The following is an 8,234-nucleotide window of genomic DNA, read 5'->3' as shown; positions in this document are numbered from 1 at the left end:
AGCAGAGACATTCCTTTGCCGACAAACCATAGCTCTAGTCAAAGCTATGGTTTTTCCTGTGGTCATGTATGGATGTGAGAGTTGGACTATAAAGAAAGTTGAGTGCCATAGAATTGATGCTTTTGAACTGTGGTGTTGGAGAAGACTCTTGAGAGTGCCTTGGACAGCAAGGAGATTAAACCAGTCCATTCTAAAGGGAATCAGTCCTGAATATTCATTGGAAGGACTGATGTTGAAGCTGAAACTCCAATACTTTGACCACCTGATGTGAAGAACTGACTCAGTGGAAAAGACCCTGATGCTGGGAAAGACTGAAGGCTGGAAGAGAAGGGGACGACAGAGGATGAGATGGTTGGATGGCATCACCAGCCCAATGGATATGAGTCTGGGCAAGCTCCAGGAGTTGGTGATGGACAGGGAAGCCTTGTGTGCTGCAGTCCATGGGGTCGCAAAGAATCAGACATGACTGAGTGACTGAACTGAACTGACATTCTAAACTGTAAGTAACATGGGTGCTAATTTGTTAAAAATTACTCTCATTTTCTTGATTCTTAGAGTCAAATAATACCCCGTTCTTTCATTGTTTCAACAAATACTTTCAGAGTACAGGAAACTGCTAGACTCTCACATATTAATAGGGGAGAGAAATAGGCAGGCAATTCTGTTAGGGTGTGGTACATAATGTCACGTGAGAAGGAATGAGGTATTATGATACACACAGAAAGAACATTTAAATCAGTCTACAGATGGAGGGTATTCTGAAAAGTTTTCCAAAGGAAATCATTTCTAAGATGAAAGAGAATTCATTTTGGACAATAAAAATTAACATTATTTATGTAATTGTTTCAAAGGGAATGCACATCTTTTGCTTTTAAATAAAAATTCCAAATGTCTTCACTCTCTCCCCCATCCCCTTTTTTCCAAACTACTTCCAGATTCTGGACCTAGAATGCCCTAAGCTGGGTTTCTAGTTAAAAATGTTGTAAAGAACAATTTATTTTTAGCAATCAAATGTAAGGATGCATGAAAAAAAGTGAAAAGTTAATTAAAATAGACATTTTACCTGTTAATCATACAAAGGTAACAAAAAGCTTCTATTAGAAGCTAAGGAGACCAAAATTTTAAAATGGCATAGAATGCACAAAAAATATATATATTAAAATGAAAATTCAGAGATGCACTCTCAAAAATGGATAATGAAAGACCATCCAAGTTCTAAAGTTACACACATGCTCCCGTAATCCGTGTGAGTCAGAGAAAATGTTTTGTGACTGGAAAACATCACATTTAAGGACATTTATCCTTCTTGGTTTGGTTATGTGTGGAAAACCTTGGTAACTTTTTTGTTATGAATGGGTTTATTTGAAGTGAAGATAATATCTACACCTCTGAAGAAAACAAATAAACAAACAAAGATGAGATATGCAGATGCCCTGACCTTCATGGAAAAAAAGTCAGTGTATCTATCTTATGAATAATATAGTGCCCCCCACAAAGATGAATATTCAAATCAATGACTTTTGTTATGTGCCCAATTTCCTGTTTAGTCAGAAGGGAAAATGTTTTCCTTCCATTTCCCTACTGCACAATAAAATTAAAGCAAATAGAAAAGAGAAGTCACCTTATCAAAATTCCCCATTGGGAAACCAATGGCTCCCATTTTATACACTATTTGTAATTAGCTTTAGGGTCTCCACCTAATTTCTTCCTTTGAATTAATTAAAAGTATGTTTGAATGTGACAGACATTTTAAAATTCCCTGTAATCTGACAGGAAGAGCGTCTTTCTTTTTTCCTCCATAACCATAGAAGCTCCAAGCTCCAAAGATATTATCACAATGCTGCAAGGTTGTTTACCTTCACTCCTTCACAAAAGATAATCCAACAAATTACATTAATTATAAACCAATATGTTCCGTTCAATTCCCATATGAGCCAAACCTGGGGATGAGCATCTGCTCTTATTTTCCAAGCTTGGTTTTGAGGACAAGATTCACAACAATGCTCAATCCATAATTAACAGAAAAATTAAAGATGCAATATCCTAACATCCTGTTTTTTGAAGCAGGATGCTTCAAAAATATACATGCCTACTCCTGGCAAGCTTTTTTCTTCTTCCCAACTCAGTAGTAGCTTATTGTTATCCCTGGCACATTTTTGTTTATTTAAAATACATTTTTATTGGACTTAAAATAAACATGTAAATATTTTCTACAAAAGGAATGAGCAATCTTGTCCCACTGTGATAATTTTTTAACCTTGGGGTTTCCTCTTTCCCTAGATAATTTTCATTCTTTCTCCCTTATAAATGATGTTTATGGTGTGTTAAGTATATTGTTTCATGGTGGGGGAAACAAATATTTCTGAGCAAAATTTATTTAAGATACTTGATTTTCTCTTTTTATTGTTTGGCCCCTAAAAGGAAATAATAGTAAATTATACTATATCCTCATATACATCTACACATGTATTTAGTGCATATATCTTTTATTCTATTCATGGAAATCCCAGTTAAACAGTTGGTGGTAAACAAATATTTAAAATATCTGCATTATAGATACCTAGTTCATACATGTCATCCATATGTGATTGAATATAAATAGGCATACTGTTTAAGTACACCCACTCACCACACACAAAGTGAATGAAAAGCAGGACAGCGAAAGAGCTTCTCTTTTTCCTGTTCACATGTATAATTCCTAAGTCTGATGTGGAGATGAGTATTCTTTACATATTTTCTGAGATCCATAGAAGAAAGAAATCATAAAGTCAGAATAATTCTATTTATCTCTGGAGTGCTTTACTATCATTTATCTTTACTGCATATTCAGTCATGAAGGGAGAGTTATTCTGCTTTCATTGATCTTCTTCTGCTGATCTTCAAGTTATTCCCAACACCAGCTGTCTGAACCTAGAAATTCTTGCGGTAATAGAGTTGATTTTTATTATTGAATTCATGTTGTTTCTGGGGAGAGAGAAATGACATAAGATCCCTAGTTTTTTGAGTGATAGGAAGACCAGATAACTTTTGTGGTGGACCCATAGAGCACTGTGTGACAAAAAAGCACTAGTCTAAGGTCTAGCTACTGAGGACTCTTGGTCTGACCACTATCATTACGTAAGGAGGAAATGTTTCAGCAGGGAGGTCGGGGACAGAAGCTGGCTCTCACTTCACATTCACAAAGAGCCTGTGGTATATATGTTGACGCTCTCTCCAAAAGAAATTTTGCATATAATCATAAGCAAGATTGAAAGAAACTTGTAGTCAAGATTTTTTCACATACAAATAAGTGAAAACCCAAACTAAGTTGTGTTTCTTAAGGTTTTAGAAAAAGATTTTGTTAGATTAATAAAATAGTCATAGCCTGGCAGTTCTAGTGAATCAGTAGAGTCATTGAGAACAGATATAGCCTTTGCTATCTTTTTACTCTTCCATCATTAGAACTTGGTTTGGTTCTTAATGTTGCCACCTCATTATTTCAAAATGGATGCCACAGAGCCAGACATCATATTCCTACATAACATGATTCAAAGTAGAAAGGTCTCTTTCACTAGAATTGGGTCCCATGACTCCCTCTAAGCCAGAAATAAGGGAGACTATTACTGTGATTATACTCTTCTTGTTTAGTTACCAAGTTACGTCTGACTCTTTTGTGACTCCATGGACTGTAGCCCACCAGGATCTTCTGTTCATGAGATTTCCCAGGCAAGAATAGTGTAGTGGGTTGCCATTTCCTTCTCCAGGGGAGCTTCCCTACAAGGGATCAGACCTACATCTCCTGCTTGGCACTTAGCCACTTAGCCACTTGGGAAGCCCATTGATTGTACTAGCCCAGTAATAATTGATTTTCATTATTTCTTGACTGAGAATATTTCTTCCAATGGGGAAATTGTTATTTTGTAGGTAAATAAGGGTTTTGTTTTTTTTTTGCCACCAAATGTCTGTCATGTAACCCTCCACATAGATTACTAGGTCGTACTGTCTGGAGTATACTCTATATGTATGTGCTTCTACACATTTACACACACATATTCCTTTAATTGTAATTATTTTGCATTTTATATATTTATTAATGAAGTTTATTTGTTAAACAAAAACATTACAAAATATTACATGATATTTGTCTAACTGTTTTGACTTTTTTTAATACTTCTTTTAAATATGTGAGATGGTACAGGCCTCTCTCAATCTCTAAAAGATACTGGTGACAGAATTTACCAGTAGTATGATCAAAATATTTGCTGCTTAACTTCTCTGTACCTCAGTTTGCCCATGGATGAAACTGAAATAAAATTCTTGGGCTGCCTAATTAGACTTTATGGGAAGGATCCAATGCATGACTAGGTGAAACTGCTCTGGAAATAACAACATTGTGTAATCTGTATTGTATGCTCTTAATATCTGATACTGAGCTGAATTACAAAGATGGGTAGGGGACCTGGCTGTGAATTTTAAGTCCCAGTGCTGGTCTTCATGAGGACTTTTGAGTGAAGGAGCAGTGAAATCTGATAATATTATTCTATCTGATAATAGAATCAGATAGTCTATTATCTGATATACCATAGTTTATCCATTTACCTGCTGAAGGACATCATGATGGCTTCCAAATTTGGGCAATTATGAATAAAGTTGCTGTAAATATCCATGTGCAGATTTCTGTGTGGACTTAAGTTCTTAACTTCTTTGACTAACTAACAAGGAATGCAATTTCTGGATTGTATGATGAGTTATATCTGAATTGTCTAGTAGTTTTCCTTACTTTCTTCAATTTAAACCTGAGTTTTTCAATAAGGAGCTCATGATCTGAGCCACAGTCAGTTCCAGGTCTTTTTTTTTTTTTAACTTTACAATATTGTATTAGTTTTGCCAAATATCGAAATGAATGGGGAGGGAGGAGGGAGGAGGGAGGAGGGTTCAGGATGGGGAACACATGTATACCTGTGGTGGATCCAGGTCTTTTTTCTTCTGACCGTATAGAGCTTTACAATCTTTGGCTGCAAATAATATAATCAATCTGATTTTTGGAATTGATCATTTGGTTATGTCCATGTATAGAGTTTGGAGAAGGAAATGGCAACCCACTCCAGTACTCTTGCTTGAAAAATCCCGTGGACAGAGGATCCTGGTAGGCTATGGTCCACGGGGTCGCAAAGAGTCAGACACGACTGAGCCACTTCACTTTCACTTTCATGTATAGAGTTACCTCTTGTGTTGTTGGAAAAAGGTGTTTGCTATGACTGATGTGTTTTCTTAACAAAATTTTGTTAGCTTTTGCCCTGCTTTCATTTTGTACTCCAAGGTCAAACTTGCCTGTTACTCCAGGTATCTCTTGACTTCCTACTGTTGCATTCCAATTTCCTATGATGAAAAAGACATCTTTTATGGTGTTAGTTCTAAAATGTCTTGTATACCAAGTCAACTTTAGCTTCTTCAGCATCAGTGGTTGGGGCATAGACTTAGATTACTGTGCTATTGAATGGTAGTCTTGAAAATGAAGCAAGATTATTCTGTTGTTTTTGAGATTACACTCGTACTGCATTTCAGACTCTTGTTGCTACTCCATTTCTTCCAAGTAATTCTTGCCTACAGTAGTAGATATAATGGTCAACTGAATTAAATTTGCCCATCCCTATTCATTTTGGTTCACTGATTCCTAAAAAGTTGATGTTCACTCTTGCCATGCCAAAGAATGTTCGAGCCATACAGTTGCACTCATCTCACGTGCTAGTTAGATTATGCCCCAAATCCTTCAACCTAGTCTTCAGCAGTATGTGAACAGAGAAATTCCAGATGTACAAGCTGCATTTAGGAAAGGAAGAGGAAGCAGAGGTCAAATTGCTAACATTTGTTCGATCAGAGAGAAAGCAAGGGAATCCCAGAAAAACATGTGCTTCTGCTTCATTTACTACACTAAAGCCTTTGACTGTGTGGATCACAACAAACTGTGGAAAATTCTTAAAAAGATGGGAGTACAGGCCACCTTACCTGCCTTCTGAGAAACCTGTATGCGGATCAAGAAGCAACAGTTACAACCAGACATGAAACAACTGACTGCTTCAAAATTGGGAAAGGAGTATGTCAAGGCTATATATTGTCATCCTGCTTATTCAACATCTATGCAGAGTACGTCATGGGAAAAGGTGGGCTAGATGACTCACAGGCTGGAATCAAGATTGCCAGGAGAAATATCAACAACCTCAGATATGCAGATGATACCACTTTAATGACAGTAATGAAGAGAAACTAAACAGTCTCTTGATAAGGGTGAAAGAAGAGAGTGAGAAAGCTGGCTTAAAATTCAACATTCAGAAAACTAAGATCATGGCATCTTGTCCCATCAATTCATGTCAAATGCAAGGGGAAAAAGTGGAAGCTATGGCAGATTCTATTTTCTTGGGATCCAAAAATCACTGTGGATGGTGACTGCAGCCATGAAATAAAAAGATGTTGCTCCTTGGAAGGAAAGCTATGACAAAACTAGATAGCATATTAAAAAGCAGAGACATCACTTTGCCAACAAAAGTCTGCATAGTCAAAGCTATGGTTTTTCCAGTAGTCATGTACAGATGTGAGAGCTTGACCATAAAGAAGGCTGAGCACTGAGGAACTGATGCTTTTGAACTGTGATGCTGGAGAAGACTCTTGAGAGCTGTTTAGACTGCAAGGAGATCAAACCAGCCAATCCTAAAGGAAATCAACCCTGAATATCCATTAGAAGGACTGATGCTGAACCTGAAGCTCCAATACTTTGGCCACCTGATGGGAAGAACCGACTCATTGGAAGAGACCCTGATGCTGGGAAAGATTGAAGGCAAAAGAAGAAGTGGGCAGCAGAGGATGAAATGGTTATATAGCATCACTGACTCAATGAACATAAATTTGAGCAAACTCTGGGAGAGAGTGAAGGACAGAGGAGCGTGGCATGCTGTAGTTTGAACACAATTTAGGGACTGAACAACATCACTCAAAAATGGTAAGAGTATCTTTAGCTTTCTGAGATGCTGCCAAACTCTCTTCCAAAGTGATTGCCTCCTTTTGCATTCCTTTTTTTTTTTAATTCAATTTTAATTTAAAAAAAATTATACATGTGTTCCCCATCCTGAACCCTCCTCCCTCCTCCCTCCCCATACCATCCCTCTGGGTCGTCCCAGTGCACCAGCCCCAAGCATCCAGCATCGTGCATTGAACCTGGACTGGCATCTCGTTTCATACATGACATTTCACATGTTTCAATGCCATTCTCCCAAATCTTCCCACCCTCTCCCTCTCCCACAGAGTCCATAAGCCTGTTCTATACATCAGTGTCTCTTTTGCTGTCTCGTATACAGGGTTATCGTTACCATCTTTCTAAATTCCATATATATGCATTAGTATACTGTATTGGTGTTTGTCCTTCTGCCTTACTTCACTCTGTATAATAGGCTCCAGTTTCATCCACCTCATTAGAACTGATTCAAATGTATTCTTTTTAATGGCTGAGTAATACTCCATTGTGTATATGTACCACTGCTTTCTTATCCATTCATCTGCTGATGGACATCTAGGTTGTTTCCATGTCCTGGCTATTATAAACAGTGCTGCGATGAACATTGGGGTACACGTGTCTCTTTCCCTTCTGGTTTCTTCAGTGTGTATGCCCAGCAGTGGGATTGCTGGATCATAAGGCAGTTCTATTTCCAGTTTTTTAAGGAATCTCCACACTGTTCTCCATAGTGGCTGTACTAGTTTGCATTCCCACCAACAGTGTAAGAGGGTTCCCTTTTCTCCACACCCTCTCCAGCATTTATTATTTGTAGACTTTTGGATCGCAGCCATTCTGACTGGTGTGAAATGGTATCTCATAGTGGTTTTGATTTGCATTTCTCTGATAATGAGTGATGTTGAGCATCTTTTCATGTGTTTGTTAGCCATCTGTATGTCTTCTTTGGAGAAATGTCTATTTAGATCTTTGGCCCATTTTTTGATTGGGTCATTTATTTTTCTAGAGTTGAGCTGTAGGAGTTGCTTGTATATTTTTGAGATTAGTTGTTTGTCGGTTGCTTCATTTGCTATTATTTTCTCCCATTCTGAAGGCTGTCTTTTCACCTTGCTAATAGTTTCCTTTGATGTACAGAAGCTTTTAAGTTTAATTAGGTACCATTTGTTTATTTTTGCTTTTATTTCCAATATTCTGGGAGGTGGGTCATAGAGGATCCTGCTGTGATGTATGTCAGAGAGTGTTTTGCCTATGTTCT

This window comes from Bison bison, unplaced genomic scaffold (assembly GCF_000754665.1).
Source record: "Bison bison bison isolate TAMUID 2011002044 unplaced genomic scaffold, Bison_UMD1.0 scf7180017864471, whole genome shotgun sequence".
Classification (NCBI taxonomy): domain Eukaryota; kingdom Metazoa; phylum Chordata; class Mammalia; order Artiodactyla; family Bovidae; genus Bison; species Bison bison.
Note: the sequence above shows the minus strand (reverse complement) of the source record.